The following is a 26,739-nucleotide window of genomic DNA, read 5'->3' as shown; positions in this document are numbered from 1 at the left end:
AGGTGAATTAAGTCGGATCGCCAGTTATTCTGACATAGTATTTTCCGCTTGAGATGAGTGTACAAACGGGTTACACTGACAAGTCACTTGCTCAGGCCCAAGCCGAGCATCGTTACATAGAGGCAGTTGCAGTACAATGGGTACAGGCATTTGTTTCTAAATTTGCTTACAGCAGTAGAAGTTTCTTCCGGCAGACACATAGTGTTCACTTTCTTAAGCAACGTAGCACAGGAAATGACTTGTTCATTGAGCAGCTGCTCAGACTGGCATGAGGTTATTAGCTACGTCGTGCAGCTGGTCGATCATTGTTTCTTCTGTGCAGCGTTTTCTAACAATGTACAGTGTAACAATGTATGTTTTTTTATGCGTAAGGTATGTTGCCATATTATGTCAAGTCTAGTGTTTACATTTACGTTGTAGTATAACGTACCCAACCTTGTGGTGATGGGCACGAGCACTTCAGGCGGTAGGGTAGCATTTCTCTGAGAGCAACACAACCAATAAGTGAAAATGGAATGGGCTTAGTAACAAAGCATAAACAATAAGAGCAACCGAGATACGTTTACAGGTAAAGTCAGAACAGGCAAATGGATTCTAATGAATCCCTATATTTCTATACCACACACATAGTGTTTTTATTATTATTGTTATTTTCCTCACTAAGTCATGCGAATAAATATATTTACATGGAGTGTTAGTGGACTTATAGTAACCAGGCTAAGCGGGACACAGTGGCAAGACTCGCCAGAAAACAGCACTGTGACATGCTTACAAGAAACAGATTCCTTGAAAAAATCTCAAGGCCTTCAAAGTTCATTGCGGGCTAGAGGTTCTATTTCTTCGATTGCCTACACACAACGCGTGGGGGGCGGGCATCATAGAAATAAATTGTTCACTTCTCAGCGGATGTCACTTCAGCTTTTATCCAGAAGGTCAAATGGTAGAGCGTGGTTGCGAGTGCCAAACGTAGAAATATAGGTTCATAAACCTGTATGCACCAGTTAAAAGCCCAGCGATGGCGCGCTTGTACAGACAACTGAATTCCTTTCTCTTAGGAAACGCCTCATTCTCGCAGGACACTTTAACTGTGTGTTTAAGAACCTAACAGATAGAACAGGTCCAGCTAGAGAAATGACAGAGTTTTACATTTTGGATCGTAGGAAACTGGTGGAACAATATCATTTAATTGATGCGTATATGTTATCACGTGGTAAAACTTTTCAGCACATATGGAGTCGTATAACGCATAGGCTTGTTTGGACTGCATGTATGTATCGCCTTCCTTAGAAGCCTCAGTCGTAGACGGTAGGGCAGTTGACCCCTCTCCTCTTGCCTTAGACATCACGGACCACAGACCAGTGGAAAGTGCCTGTGAAATTAAAGGTAGGTTGCTCTACTCTCACCTGTGCTGTGTACATACCAAGTTTTTTTTTTTTGTCGATGAAATGGCAATGGCTAGCATTCGTAAACACTGACCAGCATCCATGAATAAAGTGAACTGGGATAAGTTTGAAAAATCATGGAAGGACCTATGCATAGACGAGTGGAAGAGGCTTAAACACAGGTGATCAAACTTCAGCACGAATACATGCAGCGCGTCCGAATACTTCAGCGGAGCGAACCAACTTCAATGTTAAAAAAATTTATCTGAACGAGCTCAAGATGAGATTAATCCGGCTTAGGAACCTAACGTCGTCTAACACTTCATTCCAAGCTAGACACTTAACAAGTTCGCGCTCTTAATTCCTGAGTTATGCAAGCAGTTGTCGATGAAATCGAAACAGAAACAAGAAAAAATTCACTAGGCAGGACAAATCAATGTTTTAAGCACACTTCAGAGCCCCTCAACCCATGAACTTAAATTAAAGTTAGACAACACGCTTGAACGGTTTAGCTCCATACCGGAGCAACGGTAGCTAAAAGCATTTCCGGGTTAAAGCCTCTTTTGTGCAGTGCCGAAGAAAACCATCAGAGTATTGAAGTTGCAGCTGGAACAGGTAAAAAAATGTTGAGCTGCTGGTTTATTTTGTCTTTCTTTTGTAAAATGGGCCTATAAAAGAAATATTACGATAGTGTCTTCACCTAGTATATTTGCGCATCCTTGAAGCCGGCCTTTAATGGATTGAGTTTTCTGCACAGATAAGAAGTTTTTGGCAGCACTTTAATTATCAGCTGTGGAGCGTTTAACCGTAAATTGACTGCTAACACATAGAGTCGTTTCATAGAAACGTAATTTGCAAAAGCAGGTATATCTGTTATGGAAGAGCCTAAAGCCCACAAAGAGGTTTGTCCATTAACTGATCTTCGGATGTAGCGTTATCCAGGCTTCGCTGTTGCAGCACTACTCTTATAGCTTAACAAACAAAAAAAGAGCTTCGCTACAATAAAACAACGTATATGCCTTTGGAATGCCCTGCTGGTAATAAATAAACCTTACAATTTTTCTATTATATTCGTAAGAGAGTATGCGAAACGGTAAAGAATGAGTTTTTGTGTTCTTCGTGTGTTTACGGTTTGTATTATTTATACGTTAAAGTATATACCTTCTTAAAGATCAGCTATTTTGGTCAACAGGAAAAGATAAAGAGCCCCCCGAATGCACAATTCATGTGTAAGTCTCGTCTCCCTTACCTCTGTGAAAATATTTCAGATTAAACTAGTCCGAAAGTATCAGTTTTGCAAACTGATTCAATTAAAGTTTATTGTTTCCCGAGGATGTTCGGGCAAAAGTGGAACCAATAAGTTCGAGTATGGTTTGACTTAGAAATGCTGCAACTGGTTTGGAAAGGTTCTCCAATATTCTTGTGCTTTTTTTCCAGAATGATTATCTTCAGTAGTGATTTTCACTTTCAATGGCGCACAACAAAGCGAAGCTTTGTGTCTAATAGCTCCAGGGATGGTCCGAATGGCGAAATGTCGTACTTCTCGCCTTCTACTGGAAGAATGTGAAATCGATGGAGTAGTGTCGTCATGAAGAGGAATATTTGGACCATGGCCATCGCCTCTCCCGGGCACATTCTCTTACCTGCAGAGTAGCAAGCAAGAATGTGTCACGTTCGGTTGAAAGCAGAAAAATATGCTCGTTTTCAATGTATTGTTCGCCTTAAAGAGCCCGTTTCCCCAGTACCATAATGCGAATCACAAGAAAGAAGATATTCAAGGCTCTTACCAACGCCAAATGCAACGCTAAAAGTTCAAGAAATGTGTTTACCTTTGTACTTGAGGATGGCGAGCAATCAAACGGAGCTGAAGAATCGTGAGATAGAATTTTCTTGTATAGAGGAGACGAACTTATGACACGTAATTCTTACGAACGCTAGAAATCTGAGTAATCGAGCCTCTACGGCCCATACCAGAATAGAAAGTTGCCGTTGGTTGTTCGCTGCATGACTGCACATAATTAGTTAGCTCATTCCACTAATTCATCGAAAAATCTACACGCAATATCACAAAGTAAAATGTAAATCTGCTACCATTAAAATAAAGCTGTAGGCGAAAAGTAATTTCAGCTCGAATATGCCGACGACGGTGATATTTCTAGAAAAAGAAATTTTCTTACAATGCTAGGACAGGGTTCGACAGTAAACCAAAACACGTGGTTAGACATGCGGTCAGAAAGAGTGGTGAGATTGCAAAGGGGATTGCAAACCTACCACAGAGCACATGTTAACTCTACAATAGAGTGCTGCATTCTGCAGAGAATTACTCAGATATTGGTTCGATATCTCTGCGGCGCTCGCGTTGGCAACATTCTCACTCACTAACAAAATTTGGGGTATCTACAAGCGCTCAGCAGCGACAGCACTTTTTTCCACGAATATGTTCGACCTATCTTTGTCCCTTTCGATCTTAAACTGAAAAAATGAGAACATGCTGAAAACAGGTTGCTTTGACAAGTGCATTTCCTCGGAAAAATTATGCAGCTCACTACGCAACAAAACATATTCGTCGCAATTTAAGAATTCTCTTTTTTTCTGCTTAAGCAGAAGCCTTCCCATTGCATTCGTATGATAAAGGCGATTGGTTGATTAGCTTATCCGGCTGCTCAACGAACACAGGAAAACAGTGGCTTAGCTCGGCTATGCCAGGATATACGTAGTGAAAGCTAAGGCATAGCATGGTTAGCCTTGGTTAATCTTAATTGAAAGTCCAGGCTAATCTGGTTGTCTAGCTACGTTTCGGCGTTTAGCCAGTCGTCCGGCGCTCCGTTCGTCTGTTTCCTTGGCAATTCGTTTCCTCTTCATCTCCTCCTTCTTATCAGAATTGTCACCGTCCATACTGCCGCCTCAACTGTGGTTGCGGCGCACGCAAGCTCACCTTTTCAATCCTCCTACACACAGCTGGTGAAGCGAACGGAGGCTAGCGCAACGACGAGGAACGCGGTGTGACGTCATACGAAACAGCGGTGGCGGAAAGGCGCGGCGCTGCGCAGCGGCGGAACACCTGTGGTGCGGTGCTACTAGTGGCGCATGCGCAGTAGTGACTAGGCAGCGAGAGAGAGAGAGAGAGAGAGAGAAATATCCGTGGCAACGGGCGCGTTGTGACGTCATGTGCCTCCGCTGCGCACCGCCATGGCGAAATCACAAGTTCGCGGCCAGTAAAGCTATCGCTTTAAAATGCTCTACCGTAATGGAGAGTAGATGTAAGCATGAGATGGCAACCGACAAAGTAGATTTATGTATATAATACTAGCCATAACCTAAAAATCGGTGTAGTGCGTGTTCGCGACGGCACACCCCACCACACCACACCGTACGACGCCATACCGTGCATGGCTCCATATGGACGCTTCCCAGCTAGACAATGAAAACTGGCTCAAGGGAGCACGACAGGCAGGGAAAGACGTCAGGGAGACCGAGCGCACTGCCCAGGTAAAGGAAGAAAAGCGCCTGAAGGCGGCACGACCGAACGTCTCAGCAAATCTTGATTCTTGCTCCGTGATCCCGACGCAAAAGGTCACGTGTGTGGCCGCCACAGATCAAAGAGCTGGTTTCACGGAGCGTTCGCTTGCCAAGGCTGGCTGTGTGACCTAATGCTCTTTCCTAAATTTTTACTACCCCCACGATGGCAAAACGCTGCATCAGACGCTTGCGGACCCACACCACGCCGCAGCTCGGCGAGTGCAGTATATCCGCAGCAAATTAAATTTCCCAGAATTGAAGTGTATGGTGCCCTGTGTCGGCCTTTTGAACGTTGCTATTGGAAATTACAAAAAAAAAAACTTCAGCGTACTGGAAGCTACAGCTTCAGTGACATTATGAACAAACATTAGGTAAAACGTGGAAGCAATATTTTTTGTAACTTCTTTGGGAGTAACTAGCGCATGTATTGCAGTTTTGAACGAAGGGTTGTGGATCTTGTTCTATTCTCGCAACTTGCCCGCACGTTCTCGTTTGAGTGGCCGGATAACAACTCTGGCTGAAAGTCGCCAACGGGAGCTTAAATCATTTCATGATTTAAAAAAATCTGCAGATCTCCGAAGCAGCACGCCTTGTAGTATACTTCAGAGACTGCAAAGTGAAACCTAGTAAGCTCTTTATTTTGCAATTTAATTTTTTTGAAAGTATTCAAGGCATTTGGCCAGAGGGAACAGACAACTATAATTATAGGTGTCGCAGTGAATCGCCACACTCCATGACCCATATAACGCCACTATTGTCTGTAAATTGATATTTTTTATTTGCTCTTCGCATTTCGTGAGTGGCCACAGCGGTACTCTGCCTATTGACCACAATGATCCGCCGGCCATGACCAATCGATAAGAAGACACAAATACAAACGAGAAAAACAAATCCTTACTCCTAACGTGTGTAGTTATAGTAATTTATAGCGCTTTCCATAGCCTCGGATAAAGTTAAACGTTTTAATGTCTTACTATAGGACAGGACAAAATAAGCGTAATAAGAAAATTCCCTAGTGACATTTAAATATAACTTCTTTCTCTTCATCGCTAACCTTTGTACCTTACAGAAATACGTGAATGCCACTATATTCTTCGCAACTAAGTTATGCGGAAGTTCTGAAGGTGGAGGAATAATCGCGAACAAAAATATATGTTTGCACCAGACTTTAGGCAAAGGTACAAAAAAAACGTTCGTCGTTTTTCAGCAATAGAAGCCGGGGTGAAACCTTTCCGGGGCGGTTGATCGAATACCTCAGCTAACCCGGAGTTTAGCAGATCGCAGACTCAGGGCGAAATGTTCGACAATTAAAAGTGTAAAGACAAAATATATTGCAACCCTGGTGCGCGCAAGCGAAAAAGGAAATACACTCCACTCCAAAATAGCCAATGCTGCAAAAAAAAAAAAAAAATCTCTGAGAGCGACTGGTCCCAGGTCAAATGGATCCCCAAATGAGGAAGAATCTGTCTTCAACTTTGAAGCTTGAGTTTCCGAGAAACCTGCATCAGTGATTGTTGTAGGTGTATGTACATACTGTTAAGAAAATGACGCACTTTCTCTTTCAAAATACATTCTTCACCATGCAGGTTCGAACAGAACAGAGTTGCAAAAGTCTGTGCCCTTTGATTCGAGTTGTCAAATGATTCGCTCTCGCCCTATGATCCCCTACAGCTTCGCTAGCTCAGATGGAATAGCGACCACGCGTCGAATGCATTGGTTCCGCGTTCAGAACCCGGACAAGAATGAGCTTTCCTTCAATTGCAAAGCCTAGTTTTATTATCAACTCGTTCATATTTTCCTTGTAGCTTATGCTACTCTGCGTAGAAGACAATATACTTTTCTTCCAAGAATTCTAAAAATTCTACCATTCAGTCCTCAAAAGCACACTATGTCCAAGAGATCCGTGCTAATTTATTGCAGTAAGCCTCAAGCTTTGTTTGTCTATTATTGCGATAGCAATTATAGGAACACTCCAGGCGCATTGCTCCTGTTGACGGCTCCGTTGCCGTGAGGTTTCGTATACAGTCCAAGGGCCACAATATAGGCGCCGAGCGCCCTATGCTACATGTTCGACTGAAAGCGTGGCAGAGTGAGCCGGCGATTGCGGTTCAATCACGCGCACGCAAGCGAGGAAAGTGACGATGAAGCGCGCCGTCTTCCACCGTGCGCAAGGCTCCGGGGAGAGGGTAGGGAACAGGGGTGCGTACTACTCCGGGAGGCCCGGGCAAGCGCGCCCGCCCATTCCGGTCACAAGTCTCCCCAAGACTCCGGGGGGAGGGTAAAGTAGGGGGAAGGCGTATTCTATTCCAGGTGGTCTTGGCGGCCCCGCGCGCATGCCCGGGCCACTGTATATATAAAGCCATCTGCGACGGGCACAGAGTACGCAGTGAGCTGTATTTTCGCGGCTCATGCGAGAGACAGCACGAAGGTGAACTTGCTCGCTGCTGCTGTCGCGCTTCCTTGCTCCAGCGCTTTAACAGCGACGTTCCGCTTTCATAGAGTGAGATGTGTTCATGTTTGCATGTGCGCGCGTGGCACCGTGCTTGTTAATTTAGTTAGTATGCCTCTGTTTACAAGTGTATACGGCAAATAAAACTACTATTCTCACTTTGTATAGCTGTCCACTAAATTGCTATCGCAATCAATGCTTCACTTTCGGGTGAAGCTGCGACATTTTTTGCTTCTTTTACAGGTAATAGGTAATGAAATGTGGCATATTTCAAGCGGAATGTGTCACTTACCAACCGAGAAAGTCAGCAGCCCTTCCGGCCTCCTCGTCTGAGTTTTCCCATCAGCCCGCAAGAAACGCGATGGATCAAATGTATCCGGGTCCTTCCATAAATTCGTGTTTCTGTGGACTGCCATCAGGTTTGGAAAGACGACGGTATCCTTAGGGAAATCGTAATTTTCGAACTTCATATCTTCGGCAACATTGAAAATGTTGAAAACATTTTCCGGAAGCGATGTATGCGTAGGTGTTGTATAAATCTGCTAAAAAAACTTGATGCTTATGCCTCAATTGAACAAGTGTGTATTTAGGGCGATAGCACTATTTCTTATTGTTGTGCAGAAATATATATCCTGAACTTCCTTCCTGATACCATGGTTGTTTATTAACCTCGTGCTAAATTTTCGTGATTTACGTGACCAGTAAACCAAAATGTTAAAATTTGGTTAGGACCTGTTCTTAGAGGGACGACACAATGTAGATCTGCTGTAGATCTATGGACCTTGTACAAAAATGCCAACTGAAAACTGTTCATCCGCGCCATAAACTGTCATTTTAGTTGAATGCGATGTTGCGGCGCTCTTTTGCAAATGCAAGCTAGTACCACTAACGATTAGCAGTCCTCTGGGCCTGATGCTGCATCATGCACCGGCACTTTGACCTTTTCAATGCTGTTAATAATGCTGTTGTTGATGATAATGTTGTTGGAGACGCTGCGTTGTAAGCGCGCCCTAGGGTCATCTCACTGCGAAAATCAAGACTGGTGGTTCGAAACGACTACTCAAGAAGTTGTACACAATGTCTTTGCTCATCCTCTCACTGAGAGAAAGACAGAAAGTAAGCAAGAAGAGGAAAGACAGGAAGGTAAACCAGATGAGTGTCCAGTTTTCTACCCTGTACTGGGGGTGAAGAAAAGGACGAGTGAAAATAAGAGCAGAGGCAGAGACTGAACCCTACGTCCCCCTGGGAATCCTGTCACTGAAATCACTACAAACTGAACCTGTACCCTTGATAGCGTTCAGAGATTACAAAACAGCATTTATTTCAGTACAAACCGCATCTGTCATCGACTTGCAGTAAGGATAAGTGACTATTAAATATCTAAAGGGCTTTATATTTTCATGACAGAAGCGCCGGGATGATGGTAAAGCAGCCGGAACCATGACATAATCCTAATATTGTTCTTGGTAAACTGCACCGTAATAATTGCACGTGATACTTAATAATTAGTTACATATAGACAAGTGTAATTAACATTAGCCTACAAGTACTAAAGACCAAAAGCTGAAGCTCAAAGTGACCAGTATACCCGCGTGGCAAGTTGAAAGGCGTCGCAACTTTCCAGCGGTACATCTCCCATAAGGTTGCCATTGTGAGCGGCAAGCACTTGTGGTCCTCCCAGCAGGGTGAACGGCTCCTACCCACAACGGTGTCGATCTCCCGTTGCAAGTCCGCCTGTAGGCTGTCAGCACGGCTGGCAAGGTTGAGTAGGTTCCAGTGCAAATACACGTTAGTGCTGGTTGCTGAGCCCATGACAATTTCGCACATATTACCAGCAAGGTAGTCCACTGCGGCGCGCGTTGGAAACACGATTATCGATATTTACTTAGGGATGAGGCTGGTGCATCCCAACCTGGTATGCTGTGCGCGTTGTGTTTACCCTATGTAGTTTGTTTTACTGATTTCTTGTACGCAATAGGTAGAGTGCGAACCACCATCTGCGAACAATTATCACTGCTTATTTCTGTCAGCTTCTCATGTGGCATGTGGTACATCTGGCAAGAGAAGAGTGCATCAGCTACGAACAATGCTTGTTCAGCAGTGACAGGCAGTTATTAGAAAGAAAACCGTTCCGCCATCTCCACATTTTGGTTAGCCCGTTACAACAAGGGATTTTCGCAAACCGTGCCACTGATCCATCACACGAGGCGGCGGCAAGGACGCCAGTCTGGGGGCCAGAGACATGCACGTTCATGTTTGCACCCAACGGCGCTCAAATTAAAGCCTAATGGGGCGTCATCCCAACCACACATTAGTTGCCTTTTTCTCTGTCTAGGTAGCACAAGCACAGCGGCAATGGTTCTGCATAAATAAAAGACAGAAATTGGTGCGGCAAATTTGGGCCTTTGTGGCTAAGTGGGTGAGCCGCATCGGCTAAGCGACGCCGCGAATTTGGCAGAAGACCGTGCTTCATCAAGGGAATGGGTTGCCGGATAGAATGTAAAATTCTGCGAAGACTGAGAAGTGAATGAAATGCTAAAAGGGCGTGCTGACTTACTCGTCCACATCATGCACCGGAAAGGAAGGTTCTCTAGTCCTTCGCGAAGGTTCTGACATTGGGATTCATAAAGTGGGAACAAGATATGACGAGTTGTGGACAGTGTATGATGCTGCAGTACTTTACGCAGCGCGTGCAGTACAAGCGGAAATAGCACATGAGTCGCTAACCGTGGAGGAAGGAAGGCATAGGAGAGGCCGCTGGTAGAACGGATGTATTGGACGAAGGGCGGCGGAAGTCTCGTGCTGTTTTTCGCAAAGAACCACTGGGACTGGTGCCCCAAACGTCAACGTTACCATCGCAACCACGCCCCTGAAGCTCTCGCTAATACTCTAGACCTCTGAAAAGTGGAATAGGTTTTTCGGCCCGTGTCTTTCTAGCAGCAGCTTCTGTTCGCGAGACAACTTGACTGTCAAGCGTGGTGTGTAAGCTTGAAAGTTGTGTTTTTTGACTGTGAGTATGAGTTCTCAGTCAGCAACATACACACTCAGGCAATTATGGCGAGGGTCTTCGTCGTCATCTTCGAAGTGCCACGGAAAAGCACAGCAGCGCATCTGCTTCACTAAAACTGTTACAGAAATTTTGTAGGCTCTGTTCTGAGGCTCTGTTCTGTATGATTATCCAGTAGTGCAGCACACACTATTGGCGGCTCATAGCAATGCAAGTTCAAAGATCCCGCCTATCTGCTCCGGCGAGCTGATTGGAGGCCCAACGGGAGATGACAAACTAACGTGGCTGCATTTCCGGCTTCAAAGACGTGATGTCAGGACCTCTCCTATTTTGTTTCTTTACTCCATGGTCTCTAACATAGGCACGTGAAGTGGGGCCTCAACGGTGATGTGCTGGGTGTAGCTGGGGTGTAGTTGGAGGGTCATCATGAGGCTGTCTGAATTTTTTTATTAGCGGACTCGTGCACGACACGCGAGAGCTGCAGACGCGTTCAATATGAACTTCAACACGGGGTCCGTGGTCGAAGGGTCTCCAGGCAGCACGGTGGCGCGAACATAGGAAAAATTGGTTTAGTGATTATGATTTTGTGAAACGGTGATTTCTTCTCAAATTTGTTGCACGGAAGGGTACCGTCTTGAAGCCCCTCGACTATGTTCCTGCTTATATGTGACGTGACTGTACGTTGTCTATCGTATTGCAAATATAGTTTGCATGTTAAAGTTGCACACTGGCGGACCAACTGGCTCATCTTTTTTTTTAATACAGAGAGAAAAAGAAACAGACGACGCTTTCAATGAGATGATGCAGGCGCACAGTTGACATAATTTTTGGCAGGGTTACGCGCTTCTAATTTTGCATATAAATATTTATTAAGGCGAGAGCCTTAAGTGGCTCATACCCCTGATGGCCTTGAAAAAAAAACGCGTTGTCTGGTCCAATGGTACAACAGGTATCATTATCAGAAATGGCTCATATCCCCATATATGGGCAAGCAAAAAATGAGATGGGTCATCCCTCTCGAAATGCAGAGGCTGCAAGCACTCAGCAAAGTGAAGCGTGCAGTGCGTATATTCATTGGAATCATGCACACAACGTGCGGAAACGCGGCGACTAGCGAGTTGTGCAAGAAAATACGCGTGACCTTGTCAACGGTTCATATCCCTGTAAGCAATGGCGTATAGCCCCGCAAACACGCAAGTTATACAATGGCTAATACTCATGTTAGGCTAAGGCTACAAGCGGTCAGCAAAGTGAAGCGAAGTGCGCATGCATAAATTGAAGTCACCCATACAGCACACCAAACAGCATACGTTCCAATCCCCCGCAACGTGAAGTCGAAGGGAAACGTCGTTGGCGCGACTCTGACGCCGCTATAGGAGCGCGTGAAGCCGCAGCTAAGCGTCAAAAATTTGCAGAAGCCGAAGTGCGAAAGCAGCAACGCGACGATGCCAGATAGCGCTTTACCAAGTGTGCAGCAGTATTTCGCGTTCACGTGTTACAGGAGTGTAACGTGCTACCGAACTGTTATATCCCTGGAGTAATTATAAGGCTTCTGATTAGCCGTCATAACATGGCCTTGGCTTAAGCTAACTCCCCGTATCGAAACGTTGGCCAGGCGTTCTGAGGCACCATATCCCTGCTTGTAACTTTTATACCAAATCATACTATGTCGCCATCAAAACTTTATGGAATACACCCAGCTTAAAGCATACACGTCTACACCGACTGGACCCATCCCTTCGACTTCGACCCCCGCCTGGACTCTCTCGGCTCGAAACAGCAGTACTTTGCCGACTGTGGCTTGGTGTCGCCTATACAAGATCCTTCGCCTTCCGAGTCGGTATGGATGACAGCGCGGCTTGCAGACACTGCGGCGGCGAAGAGACTATCGAACACGTGCTTTGCCACTGTCCTCGATACAGCGCGCACCGGCTGTCACTAGCGACCGCGTTGGCGCGCCTTGACGACAGGCCGCTTTCAGAACAGTCGGTTTTGGAATGCCGACGTGAACTGTCGTCGCAGCAAAAGTCGGTCAAGGCTCTGTTGACTTTTCTACGTGACAGTGGCCTATTAGAAAGACTCTAATGACCCCATTTCGTCCCTTCTCATATTTTTTTTTCTCATGCTTTCATTTTTGTCACGCTCTTCTTTCCGTCTTTATTTCCCCTTTCCCTTCCCCTAGTGCAGGGTAGCAAACCGGACGTTTTAAGTCTGGTTAACCTCCCTGCCTTCCTTTCATTTGCATCTCTCTCTCTCATACTATGTCGCAATTTCTGGACCTAAGAGTGGCACACAATTAGCCAGTCTTACATTTGGAGCAACTAAATGACAGCCACCGTAAACCTTATCGTTGTTCAGGAGAGCACGTTGTTGGGCGAGTCGGTCGTACATACTTAAAGAAGGGAATTGCGCTAAAAAAGACACGGACGAGTAAGGACATGGACGGGCGCAAACTCGCGACTGATTTTATTCAGAAGGAACACAAATATATATACCTAGATTCTTATTGCCTAATCATTGCCTAAGCGCACATGCCAAGAACGTTTTTTCTTTCTTATACAAATTTATACTGGAATCGCTTACACAATCATCACCTGACTTATCAATGTAAAAAGCTTCTGCGATTAGGTAGCAGGTAGCACGTGGCAGGTAGCACGTGAACTCGCAGAAGCTTTTTACATTGATAAGTCAGGTGATGATTATGTAAGCGATTCCAGTATAAATTTGTATAAGAAAGAAAAAACGTTCTTGGCATGTGCGCTTAGGCAATGATTAGGCAATAAGAATCTAGGTATATATATTTGTGTTCCTTCTGAATAAAATCAGTCGCGAGTTTGCGCCCGTCCATGTCCTTACTCGTCCGTGTCTTTTTTAGCGCAATTCCCTTCTTTAAGTAAGTACTTATCGTTGTTATAGAAATAAATGCCCCAGAAATTATCGCGCATGAAAAATGCAGAAAAATGTGGTCTACAAGAAAAGTAGGTTAATCTTCAGAACAGGTCACCTGTAAAATATGGATTGTTGTTTTGCTCAGCTTGCCGAATTTTATCCATGTAGAGGACGATGTAGCTCTTCGGACGTCCATCACTTTTGGTGTCGTCGTTGTGAGCAATCAGGTCTCTGTATATGCAGACAAAATAAAGCTTTGCGCTCATGTGCCTCCTCCTGTACATTTTCTTTCACGTGTTTTTGTTAAGTGAACAGTTTTTATTCGGAAAATTAATGCCATAATAGCATCCAGTCTGCTTTAATAAATGAGTCCAGCGATACGATGGCACGAGTTGGTTCCCTGGTATTATTAGCGGAAGAGTAGACAATTTTCTTCAACAGCGAAATGAGGAATGGTATCAGTTGCAGTGCCATGCCTGAATAATAGCCGCCAACGTATTATTTAGTTAAATAATATTTTAGCTTGTAGCACGAATAGGATCGTGCAGTTTAGTGACGTGGAATAAACGAAAATGCTTGCTAGCACTTCATAGCATGTGCGGAACCCTTAGTCTAATTTTACCCGCATCCCGGTATCGTTGCTTCGTGCAAATGACAGTACAAGAGCTGTCATTGGAAAGTAGATCACCATCGGAAACTAAGAAAAAACACCTAGACATCATTGCGAAAGTGTAGCGGCGAAGAAGACGATAAATGGCTTGTACACTTTCTGCTGCGGTACATTTCAAGTTGAACTGTATCTTTGTCAGAAGATGGTGGTAAATTTACTGCACAATTCTAAACGTAGGCGATGGGACGACATACTAATCCACCTCGCATGCGCATAAAAATAGTTCAACTGCTTACTGGCGATAGGCCCAGGCCTCATAAACCGTGGACCAGAGAGTGAGGCATGAGAGGGAGTTGACAAAAAATACATACACACGCACGCACACCCACGCACGCGCACCCACGCAAGCGCGCGCACAGACACACACACACACACACACACACACACACGCACGCACGTACACACACACAGACACACACACACACAGTTTAGCTAAAGGCCAGAGATGCCGACAAAGTAAAAACAATGAACTATCCTGCGCAACCTATAACAAACTCCACCATGTGTGGATTGACGATGGATGAAAGACAGACAGAAACGCGAAAGAAGAAATACTAACGGCAGTAGACGCCACTAACACTTCATTGAAAGAATCTAAAAAACTAACGCGCGAGGGTTAACTTGTATGAACAATTAAACGCGACATAAAAGTATACCGTAGAAGAATTGACATTCAGGCGAGTTGGTACTGGTTGAACACCTTGAAGGGACTGTGCAAGACGACGAATACAGCGCTGTCCTGTGTGTTTTCCTGCGTTTTGTCTTCATCGCGCAGCCCCTTCAAGATAAAAGTATAAGTGCGCTGAAACACGTGGGCATATCTGCGGTGTGCGAAACGAGAGTTTGATCCTGTAGAGCGCCGGCCTGCGTTGATTTCTCGCAACGTTAGTCACTGGTGAAGACGGCGGCAGCCTCGGGCCACACGTCATTTCCTGTCGTAGACACCGGCTTGGGGAACCTAGTCTGCCGGCTTCTAATTGGTTCACCCCCGAGGCATGTCCGTTCGCTGGTCGCGCAGCTCACGACACAAAAGATGCGTGTTCACTCCCCATTTACCTCCTCGCAGAGCGAGAGGAACAGCCGTCGGTAGGGCGGTGGCAACAGTGAACTTAATACGCACTTCCTGACAATCTTTCCCTTATTAACATATTCAAGAATTTAGTGTTAGCATGTTGCTTATTTGTTATTACATGCGAAGAATTTCTTGGTAAACAATTGCCAATTTGACAACACCTATCCATCTATCCGCCTACGTCTTGGTGCTCTCATGGTCGTTTCGTTAACTTGGTATGTGCCAAAATTGGCATAGTATGACAAGAGTGTACGACGTACATAAATGATAGTTCACGACACGAATATTATGAGATGTGTCATGTAGGTCACGAAACAGCCGCCTACTCCTTGGGTCTCTGATGGTCCTCTCGTCAACTTGGTATGTATACCCTAATTGGCATATATAGTATGAAAAAAGCTTATCACGAACATAAACGATAGGTCATGACATGCGTGTCACGTAGGTCATAAAACAGCCGCCTACGTCTTGGTATGTACCAAAAATTGGTATAATATGACAAAAGTGTATGACGAAAATAAATCATAGGTCATGATATGATTGTCGTGACATGCGTATCGTGTAGGGTATGAAAGAACCACCTACGTCTTTGTGCTCTCATGGTCGTTTCGTTAACTTGGCTCCCCGCACACTGCTTCGCATAACATCGATTCTCACAGGGCGTGGGATATTCGGGCTTTTCGTTATTCTTTTTTTAGGCCATTGACCAGACGTTAAATTGAGTTTTAAGGTCATCCAGGCCTTACTTCACTTTTTAAAAAGTACGGGCCTGGAGTGTAGGCTTTGAATAGACGAAACTGCTTGCTATGTATTTTACATCCTCCTTCGCCTGTCATCATCATCCATCATGCGCTTATTTATTCCTTCTTTCTTTCTCTTTTCTCCTTCCCCCAGAGCAAAGGAGCTGGCTCGATGAATGTACCTCAGGCAGACATTTGCATTTCACACCATTCAAACTTTTGTCTCTCTCTCTCTTGCTTCTTGCAGCGGACGCCTGGTTCACATGTTGCCAGAATACTGCTTTGTTTTGTTCGTCTATGGGACTAAGAAATATACATGTAGGATGATACCTCCTTGTGGGGCATGCTCGCGCTTCTGTTACACTGCTATATTCCATCCTTTTTCCAGCTAAGCTGTTAGCCTATAGCTGATCGGGATCCTTTGTGTCCGCGTGCGCGGTGCGTACACAGAGATGTGGGTCGATCCCGGAGACTGTGCAAAGTGGGGAAGCGCACAGTGTGCTGCTTCTCCAAGAGGAATCACACGACATCATCAGGTGACACGATCCCTTGACGAAGACGTCATCGCGTTACGCCACGTTTAACGTGATGACGTCATGCGATTACGTCATCAGACCATATCTCCAGCGCACAGTGCCGTTTTGCCCGTATATTTCAGTTACAATCCGAAACTATTATTTCTGTAGCCTATGTGTAAGTCATACTTTACGATTTTGTGTGAGTCATACTTTACGATTTTTCTGACGCAACTTACATTGAAAAAAAAATTGAATTCGTTCAATAACGCACGTGCTCTTGGCGGAGGGCCTAGAGGAATGGGCATGCATCCCTTCCCCACAGGTGCGTGCTCGCGTGACACACGTCACTTGCTGTGGTGGTGCTTGTCTAATTATTACAAAGACGGCGCCGAATAAAAGAACACACGAAGAAGGGAGACACGAGACATGCACGTGCTTGTGTCGTGTCTCCGTTATTCGTGTGTTGTTTTATTCGGCGCCGTCTTTGTAATCATGCTTAACCAACTAGCCCACCAGCACATGCTCAGTGCTTGTCTAATGTCGTCTAATGTCGGTCGCGCTTGTCTGAATTGGGCAACATCTTTGCTGTACATCCAATTTCACAGTGTGGAATGAAGGCGAATTTTTTATTGCAGCAGCAGTTAGAGTTCTCAACTAGGTTTGCTTGGGCCTTCTTTTTTTCCGTTACGCTGAATATGTCAAAGACTTGATGATGACGACGTCCTTAAGCTGCTCTCATTCTGAAATTAGACCTCGTCGCAGGAAGAAAAACTTCCTGCGACGAAATTTCTGACTTCGGTTGCATTGCATGAGCTGCGCCTCAGCTAAATGTTTAACATAGTGCATCATATTGACAAACAAGGTAGTGCCAGTGAGTGTGCCTCTGTTAGATGTAATCGTAAAATAAACCACTTTAAGATATTTTAAAGCATAATGTACACACGAGTACCCCAAGAACAGAATTACCGACAACTAGAAGAGTGCATGCAATTTTTTAACTTTATTGTTATATAAAAGCATACCAATTAAATTTTACCACTCGTTCTATTGGTGTTATTTGAAAATTTCAGAAAATTGCAACGACGGCAGCCAAAGCAAAGCTTACGCGGTTAAAGCTCTTCAAATCGTCACTGCAATAATAACAAACGTACCTGGGGCGAGATACGAATGCGAACAGGTTGAGCTAATTGCTGTCTTTTCGCGCTCCCCTGCGTACTGGGTAGTTTTTGCAAGGTTTTTACACGCCACGAAGACTCAGAGTGGTGCTGTCTTTGCATACCTATTTCGGAGGTGGCATCATTGCATACTGCAGAAGAGGAAGGCGACGTTCTGTGCATCGGAACGTGGACGTTGTCCTTAAAAACGTTATGCACAACAACAAAATTTGTTTGAGAATCGCAATTGTTTCAATTGCGAATCGTGTTAGTCATTTGTATGTTTATTACGTTTTATTTTAATACACTTATATTACGGCTCATTCGAGTAGAATGCACACAGAAACGATATCTCTACTCAGCGTTATATTTATTTCGTACCTGTTTGTGAAAACGACCTGACTGTTCGTCAATACCGAAGAATGTGCAGCTGCCATCGATTTTCATGTTGTCATCGTGATCTACCAACGTTTCCAGCTTTGAGAGCCTCGTTTTGTTGTCTTAAACGAGTTGAGAACCAAATGAAATCTAAATTTTCCTTCTTCTCTCTCAAGTTGCTGAATTCCGGGTCATTAATATCTTCCCGGGCCTCAGCGGCCGCACTTGGCAGGGAGCTGGATGCAAGAATGCTCGTGTACCGTGCATGGGTTGCTTCTTAAAGAGCTCCCGCTCTTAGAAAATATTGTGGTGCAACTACCCCCCCCCCCCCCCTCTTCTATGAAGTTCCAGATACCCATTATTTTATTTTATTCCAACTTCGCTTGCCCTCAGCAACCCTTCAAATAAGGTAGGAAATCGGATGTGTTCCTGCAAACCCTGCTTGACATGCGTTACTCGTTTAATATTTGATCTGGCAACTCACACATACACATTTAAGCTTACAATAATTTTTTTTGTGCCGTGTAATGTAAACCACTTTATAATTTTTCGAAACGTATCTGAAGCTTATCAGTGTCCTTGTCAGAATGCGAAGTGGTATAGCTATGCAGTATGCAGCCGCTGGGAAACCGACAAGTTGAAATTCTAGAAATGGAATGGGCACCTACCTGACCGCGACATTGAGAGTCTTGAGCAGGCGGTGCCGGCTTGCACTCAAGGAACTTGGCCAGAGGCGGTCTATGATTGCCCTGCGCAGCCACGCAGCCCGGTGTTCGACTGACGCAGCAGCTGACTGTAGCCGGAACCCGGAGAGTGCTTTACATATAGGAACAAACCGTGGATCTTCGAAGTCGAAGCGGTAGCCCACCAGGAAGCGGCACATGGAGTTAATGTGACTCTTGTGCGTGACTGAGAACGAAGCTACGGGGCAACCGTGTTGGCATGCCAGGAAATCGGCCAAGTGGGAAGCTTCCTCCTAGACATGTAAAGAACAAAAAAATTGGAAATGATAGCACACGTGCAGTGTGCAATTTGAAGGTTGCGCGACCGTCGGCGATAATTTATAAATTTATCATGTACCAGCTGCATATGGTACGATTTGTTACTTACTTAACTGACTCACTGCATCATCTAGCTGAAGCAATCATTTTCGATACAAAAAATATTTTTTATTGATTTGTCAAACGATGTCAATATTGGTAATATCAAATGATATTTTAAAAGCCTACATTATCGAATACCGGTTGTCTTGGCATGAAGAAATGCCACACATTTACAGGATCATCAATGCTGCGTCGGCGCTTTCTAGCGCCAATTGGCAGGTGACAGCTGCCTGACGTCCTTACCTACACGGAGACAATGCAGTATCTATATACAATTATTGGCGCAATTCGCACAACAGCCTAATTTATTGAAATAAGTGGGAGACGTGCTACGTTTCAACACTAAGAGGCATCAGAGTTAACGAAGACTAAGTGTCAGAAATAGTCCATTGAACAAAGATCAAAGCCTGTTGGAAATTACCGTGTTCATAGGTGTTAAAGGGAGCATGAGTGCGTTTCACCACAGGTTATCAGAACGTTTCCTTAAAATAAGTGCTAAACACATCGTTTCAGCCAAATGAATGCTACTCCATTACTGCTAAGCAAAAATTGACCAGTTCACTGCTCCTAAAGTAATTAGAGAAATAATTATCAATCGGGTAACAATAGACAGCTTTATTCAGTAAGCACCATGAATGTGTAAAGAATAATAAAGCTATGTAAAAGAATTCTTCGACCACAGGTGACTTTTAATAAGTATTTTCACTGAAATAAAAAGGAGACCCGCAATGTGTAACCAAATATTACGACAATAAAGCCGCTAAGAAAGGCATAGGCTAATTCGAGCGATGTTTAAGGCCAGGTCTAAGGCCATTTCGAAATTTGCAGTGAGCGCATCCGAACCACATGTCATCTCACGAAATGTGTTTTGATGAGAAAGTTAGCCTTCTTCAAGTTCTATGTTCTTAAAGCATAAGCTTTGATTGATTGGTGATTGAGACATAAACGAGCAAGCGTCGATTGCGATAACCCATTATTAGACAGCTATAGGGAGTAAGTATACTAGGGTTATCCGTCGTATAAGTTTGCAAACGTTCTCATACTAAATAAACAAGCTTCGTGTCACGCGGGCGCAGGCAAAGATGAACACATTTCAATCGATGACCGAGGACACTCGCTGTCAATGCGCTGGCGTGAGGAAGAGCAGCAGCAGTAGCGAGCGAATTGCCGTTCGTGCTGCCCCTTGTTTCAACTCGAACTTAGTCATCGAAGTCGAGGTCAAACTTAGGCCCAAACAATGAAACGTTCCTTCCCTTCGAGCGCTTCCTAACCTTACGTGAGGCCTCCTTACAGCGAAGGAGCGATGGAGGAAGCAAGCATACTCTGAAAGCTCCCTTCACCCGTCCTCACGTAAGGAGCGGTTGCCGCCATGCCTGGGTTCGAGATTATCTCTTAAAAGCTTTAGGCAAACACCAGAACACCACTATTCAATAAAAAACGTTGCATCGTCGCACAATCTCTAAGTTGATGAGCTAATATAGAGAAGCGTGGACGCTATTTTTTAGTTTTGTTTACTAAATCTAAAGAAGCAGTGCATTACAGTGCGAAACTTGATGTGCTCCAGCAACGCTGGCACGCCGGCGTCGTGCAACGCCTAGAAACGCCTAGCAACGCTTCCATGCCGCACGCGTGACTGAAACGAACGTGCCTGGCAAAACGTACCGTGCTCGCGCTTCTCCGAAGGTGGGCGACAGCACGCACGCGCAAGCAAACGTCACGTGGTTAAGCAGTGAGGCGAAGCGCTTGTTCAGGGCCAGGAGCGGCGTAAGGACGCATGAAGGTAGCTTGGCCCAAACAATAAAACGTTCCTTTTAGGGGTGTGCGAATATTGAAATTTTCGATTACGAATCGAATACGAATAAGGCGAAGAACTCTCTTCGAATATCGAATCGAATATCGAATACATGTGTAGTATTAAAAAATTGCAAGAGAGGTAACAATAGCTTTATTACCCTTTTAAAAATAACATTGCATTTTACAAGGTTGCTTCAAATTAAAGAGGTACTCAATTATAGATAATGGACTCAGGTAATGCCCTCAGTCAGGTAAAACGCTTGTTACAGATTGTCGTGAAGGAAAATTAACTGCTCAATATGGCCAGAAAGTGAACGCTCTCTATGCACTGTCACATTTCTACCGGTAGAAAAGACTCTTTCACTAGGAACTGAAGTGGCAGGGATCGCCAAGTACTTCTGGGCGAGTGCACTTAAAAGCGGGTACCTGAAGCGGCCAATGGACTGCCACCACTCACAAGGATTCATGCCCCTTTCCAGAAGAGGCTTTTGCGCGTAGTCTGTGACTTCCCTCTCAGGGACAGATGCCAAATGTGTCTTCTCTTTGTTCATCACTAGATCGTCAAAAGCATTCCATACACTCGATGCCACCAGTGGACACGAAGTCGACGCTGGCACGGCGGTGTCCCCACGGTGTTCCACGATGGCTTCCTGGAGCTCCCTTGTCACAAGGTTTTTCAGCCAGATCATCTGACCAGATGCCTGATGAACTGTGGCCATAAAGCGCGGATCAAGAAACATGCCTAGGTTGGCCACTTCATCAAATTTCCACTCCGCACAAAGAGCCTTGATACATTTTGCAACAATGTTAGCAAACCCTGAGTTGCTTTTGCAACCTTCAAGGCAATGGGGCATTCCAAAAATAATTGGAATTATAAAGCTTGGTGAAAAAGAAACCGAAACTGATCATGTCTCAAATGCCTGAAGCAGATAGACTGAAACAGAGCATACAGATAATGAGCGGATCATGCGAAGTTCTCAGTTAATAAACATGTTCTTAGGAGAATGCGGAGCAAGCATACAATTGGTTAATTGCTCAATTATTCGCAGTCTATCCGAATATTCGCCGTTTCCACCGTTATTCGGCCGTCCTCGGATATTCGTGAATTTCCGAACATGCATTTCTCGAATCGAATACGCTTCGAATATGGAAAATATTCGATTCGTATTCGAAATTCCGAATATTCGCACACCCCTAGTTCCTTTCCTTCGAGCGCTTCCTAACCTTACGTGAGGCCTCCTTACAGCGTAGGACCGATGGAGGAAGCAAGCGTACTCTGAAAGCTCCCTTCACCCGTCCTCACCTAAGGAGCGGTTGCCGCGTGCCTGGGTTCGAGATTATCTCTTCAAATCTTTCCGCGAACACCATTATTCTATTAAAAAACGTTGTATCGTCGCACAATCTTTAAATTGAATAGCTAATATAGAGAAGCGTGGACGCTTTCTTCTAGTTTCGTTTACTAAAGTTAAAAAAAAGTTGCGCATTACAGTGCAAAACTTGATGTGCTCCAGCAACGCTGGCACGCCGGCGTCTTGCAACGCCTAGCAACGCCTAGCAATGCTTGCATGCCGCACGCGTGACTGAAACGAACATGCCTGGCAAGACGTACCGTGCTCGCGCTTCTCCGCAGGTGGGCGACAGTGCGCATGCGCAAGCGAATGCCACGTGGTTAAGCAGTGAGGTGAAGCGCTCGTTCAGGGCCAGGAGCGGCGTAAGGACGCATGAAGGTAGCTTTGGAGCTACCTTATGCTGAGGAAGCACCAAGGAAGCCTACACCGAGGGCCCCTCAGTAAGGAAGCTTTCAGAGTGACATAAGGTAGCCTCACCCCAATGAAGGCTTCCTTAGTGAGGTAAGGAAGATTTCATTGTTTGGCTTCTTATGCTGAGGAAGTACCAAGGAAGCACCAAGGAAGCCTTCACCGAGGGCGCCTCAGTAAGGAACCTTTCAGAGTGACATAAGGTAGCCTCACTGCAATGAAGGCTTCCTTACTGAGGTAAGGAAGGTTTCATTGTCTGGCCCTTAGTCATCGAAGTCATCAGCCTCAAGTGCGCCTACACTGTGTACTCACCACAGATCGCTTTCAAGATAGGGACGAAAACTACTGTTTTAGTATCGGAAAACACTTTGTGGAATGCTGGAACATTGATTTTCCTTTACGTTATCTGTTTAACTTAAGAAATTCATTGACAAAGGAGAGTGGGGACGCTGTAAGGGTTGTTTATGCTAATTTCAACAGCGATTTCTCGCTCTGTACACTTTTGAGCTCACATACACTTTGTGTTCTCAGTGCAATACCACTACATTAACGTTAGTGGATGAGTGCTCGTTTAAACAACGTACCAGTTTCTCGCAGTAGCGCTGATTCCGCACTATTGAAACCCGAGCAAAACACATATTCATGCAGGTTTGTGGAACAGCCCACAGCGTCTTGTCTAAGTTGATAACACAGGCACTTATGTTGTCGTCTTGAGAGAGCCCCTGTTTATTTTCTTCTGCGCTAAAGATATTGTTCCTTGACAACGCATAGGTATAAAAAATGTCAAACGGAGAAATGAATATACATAGTCGAGAAGCAGTGAATTTTTCACCTTACAAAAAGAAGTATGCCTTAGAAACGCGCAAGTGTTCACATAGTGCCACATTCATGAGTCACCACTTCAGCAGAAGTCATCGTAAATGTTTCGTTAGGTAGGCAAAGGGGGCTCACTGATCGCCTGCATTTTTCCTTTAGACACTTGAAAACTTGGACGGAAAACTAAATTTTGGCATTTGGAAACGGCCATTTTACAAAAAAAGATTACACTGCACCTGTTTTCATAAAAATACGTCAAAAGATAAGAAAGGAATCACCGGCAGACTTGTACGCGCTACCAAAAAAAAAAAGAGTTGCCGATTCCTATTATCTCAAAAATGTCATTGGTTATGGTTACCAACGACTGCCCTACAAAAACAACTCAGCAATCATTAAAAATTATTGATGACTTTAACCTTACTTTCCTCTCTTTTCTATTAACACTGCACAGATACAGTAAACAGAACAAGGTGGCTTGCCTCTTTTAATGCATCCTTTGCAGCCTTTCACGCGTTGTTAATCTTAACTAAGAATTACTTTCAAAATTTTCTTGGGAAATCTCTCGTTTTCTAGTGAACACATCTGCAGCGGCACTGACAACCCCCTATATGTGCGGGTTGGAGAGAACGGCTGCATGCTGTAGCGTACGAACACCTTGAGCATGAGATTGTGATTTTCAACCCCATGTTGCTCGGATCTGGGTCGTGTATAAAGCGTAGCGCTTAATTTTTACTTGAGCTAAGCTATGAAAAGGCACTCCGATAGAGCCAGCGAAAAACTGAGAAATCGGCCATAGGTGATTTCCTGGGATCAACATCCGAAGTGGCCATTCCTGTGTAAAGCACCATTTTAATTTGTTCAACATCGGATGGACCTCCTCCAGACTCAGACTTAAAGGACTAACTCTACCATTTGCCAGGAAACGCTCACGTTCCTTGACAAAGTAGGCAAATCTTCAATGTAATTTAATCGTTGTATATTACCGAACCTTAAATAGTGTCCTTGCGTTAGAACTGCAAAATATGTATATATTAGTCACCTATATATCAAACCGAAAGACATGGATTTAACAACCCAGAACTCCTGCTTATATCGAAGAAGTCGTACTGCTCTTAGCCAAAAAGCATTCAGCAGCAGCTCTCACCGCTTAAAGGGAATGACAACGAATTTTTATGGCAGCCACTTTCTTTAGTGCAATGGGAAACGTACCGCCTAGAGCGATCATGTAATCATGAAGTAGAAACGCGGTGAACGCTGTGGAACAATTTTATCAGAATTTTTCGATCGGCAGCGTGCATGAAGTCATTCACTGGAAGCATGCTGCAAACTGTGATAAGTGAGCGCGATAGCGATTATAGGCCGACACTAGTGTGAGGCAGACGACAAGTGTGGCCGTAGGTGTGAGAAAGTATTATTTTGTTTATGAAGTCGATGTTCCTGCGATTCATCTTTTCCGAAGTGTTAAAGTATTTCTGCGATAGGTACATGTGTTTGCGGTTTCCTGTCTAACTGCTCTGGTATTTGACTAATCAAAACAAAACGAAGCGCCTCGAAAACGAAACGACACTTTTACACGTGATACGCGGTTCGTGTTGCTGTAGCCAAAACGTGCGCTTCCGATTTTCGATGTCGTCTGTCGAAGACCTGAGCGAGCTTGAAGAAAGGATTTTAAGCTCGCATGCGTGCTCAGAATTCAGGTCCTAAGTATATAGCACCAGAACGTCATGCTTCGATGGGCGAAAGCGGCATCGGAAGCGACAAATCCGACTTGCACGATAGACCACCGTCCCCGCAAGAAGCAGTGCTCGATTGGTAAATGCTAACTCAGATTAGGCCTACCCGATGCCGATTTCAGTCTTTGGACTGTCGGCGACAGCGTTTTTTTCTTCGTGTCGGTGCATCTGTCACACTGTACCGACGCCGACAATCTGCTGACGGTCGGCGGAGAGTTCGGCTTCGGTACAGTGTGACAGAGGCGCCAGAACGAAGTTAAAAAACGCACCCATCTACGGCACAAGTCGCCGATGGCATCTGGTATCACACGGTGATCATAAAGCTCTGAGTACCCGCCGTGGTTGCTCAGTGGATATGGTGTTAGGCTGCTGAGCACGAGGTCGCGGGATCAAATCCCGGCCACGGCGGCCTCATTTCCATGGGGGCGAAATGCGAAAACACTCGTGTACTTAGATTTAGGTGTACGTTTAAGAACCCCAGGTGGTCAAAATTTTCAGAGTCCTCCTCTACGGCGTGCCTCATATTCAGAAAGTGGTTTTGGCACATAAAACCCCATAATCTTTAACAGTGCACTCTGGTGATGTCTTCGAAATGCAATTTCCTTCCCGTATATGTAAAGTCTCTGTCCACCTTCAGTCTCTGTCCCCCTTCAGTCTTTCTCCGCATCAGCGACACACGTGCAAAACATCACGAGTTGGGCGCCGAAGTAGGCGTACTTATTCACCACCACTTCAATGCGTAAGATGTCGCAGGCAAAAACGTTAAGCGGAAGCCCCGCGCAGTTCGATGCTGTCGTAAAACCGCGGTGCCCATGGTTGTGACAATGACTTGTGAGTAGAGACATCGCCTTCCAGTGGTGAAGTAAGAACTCTCGACGTCTCTGCCAGCTACTAACTGCGCGTACTCGGACACTAATCTCTACTAAAACAACTCTTTATTTTCTTACTTTGGGATCCATTCGGAATTTTTTTTTGCCTACCCCATTAAGCATAATCCTGCTCTTGAATGAAGCAAGACGATTTAAGGAACATCCAGTGAGCATGACAGGAAAGTTAATGAAGACGAACCAGACGTTCTCAGTGATTGTTATTACGTATACAAGGAATCATAATTACAACCGCCTGTTTAAATGATTCTACGCGAATTGCCTATGCCATCTATAGCAATGTCCCTCAACTCTAACCAACTTTCGAACGCCTTAAAAAGTAATCTATGCAAAACAAAAAACATTTAAGTGTCTATTAGTAGGCTAGGCTGACACAGACAAGCTTTAAAATTTTAATTACACAGGGCTGGTCTGGCACCCTCCCTGATTTCACCTCTATGCAGAGAAAATGAGCCCGTGGAATTTTTTTCAAATGTTGTCTACCATTTATTAGTCATAAAAAGGGCGACCCAACATTAGAAGTACTTATCTGCCTGTTTCGATTGGATTTAACTGTTCAAAATTTACTATGCTCTTGTGCATCTACTTTTCGGCACAGCAACGAAATGGTTTGCGCTGCCATCCAATACTTTCTTGCATAGCGGGAGACTCTCCCTGCGCCGCAACATCAAGGAAGTTTACCTGCAGCTCCGTATCGACAAGCGCTTCTACCCTTCCCCTCATCCATCACTCACTGTGCAGGAGGCTCGCCTTCTGCGATCCATCCAAATGAATTCACTGATTACCCCCTCCCGTCTCTTTCTCTATCGTTATCGATCCGGCCCCTCTCGTCCAAACTGGCCCTCTATATATGAGGCCCTATCTCATTGCC

The 26,739-nt window shown here is 44.8% G+C and overlaps 1 protein-coding gene across 1 annotated transcript in view; it reads right to left on the bottom strand.

The window, feature by feature from the left end:
• The window catches only part of LOC135902936 (gonadotropin-releasing hormone II receptor-like), a 230,450-nt gene extending 211,872 nt beyond the window's left edge, over window positions 1-18,578 (bottom strand). Inside the window, exon 1 of the mRNA XM_070535799.1 lies at window positions 18,447-18,578. The gene's annotated coding sequence lies outside the window, so the exon portion shown is untranslated. The remainder of the gene's footprint in view (window positions 1-18,446) is intronic.
• Window positions 18,579-26,739: the final 8,161 nt, after the last annotated feature.

The sequence above is a fragment of the Dermacentor albipictus genome, chromosome 3 (assembly GCF_038994185.2).
Source record: "Dermacentor albipictus isolate Rhodes 1998 colony chromosome 3, USDA_Dalb.pri_finalv2, whole genome shotgun sequence".
NCBI classification, from domain to species: Eukaryota; Metazoa; Arthropoda; class Arachnida; order Ixodida; family Ixodidae; genus Dermacentor; species Dermacentor albipictus.
This window is presented reverse-complemented; position numbering and strand designations above follow the sequence as displayed.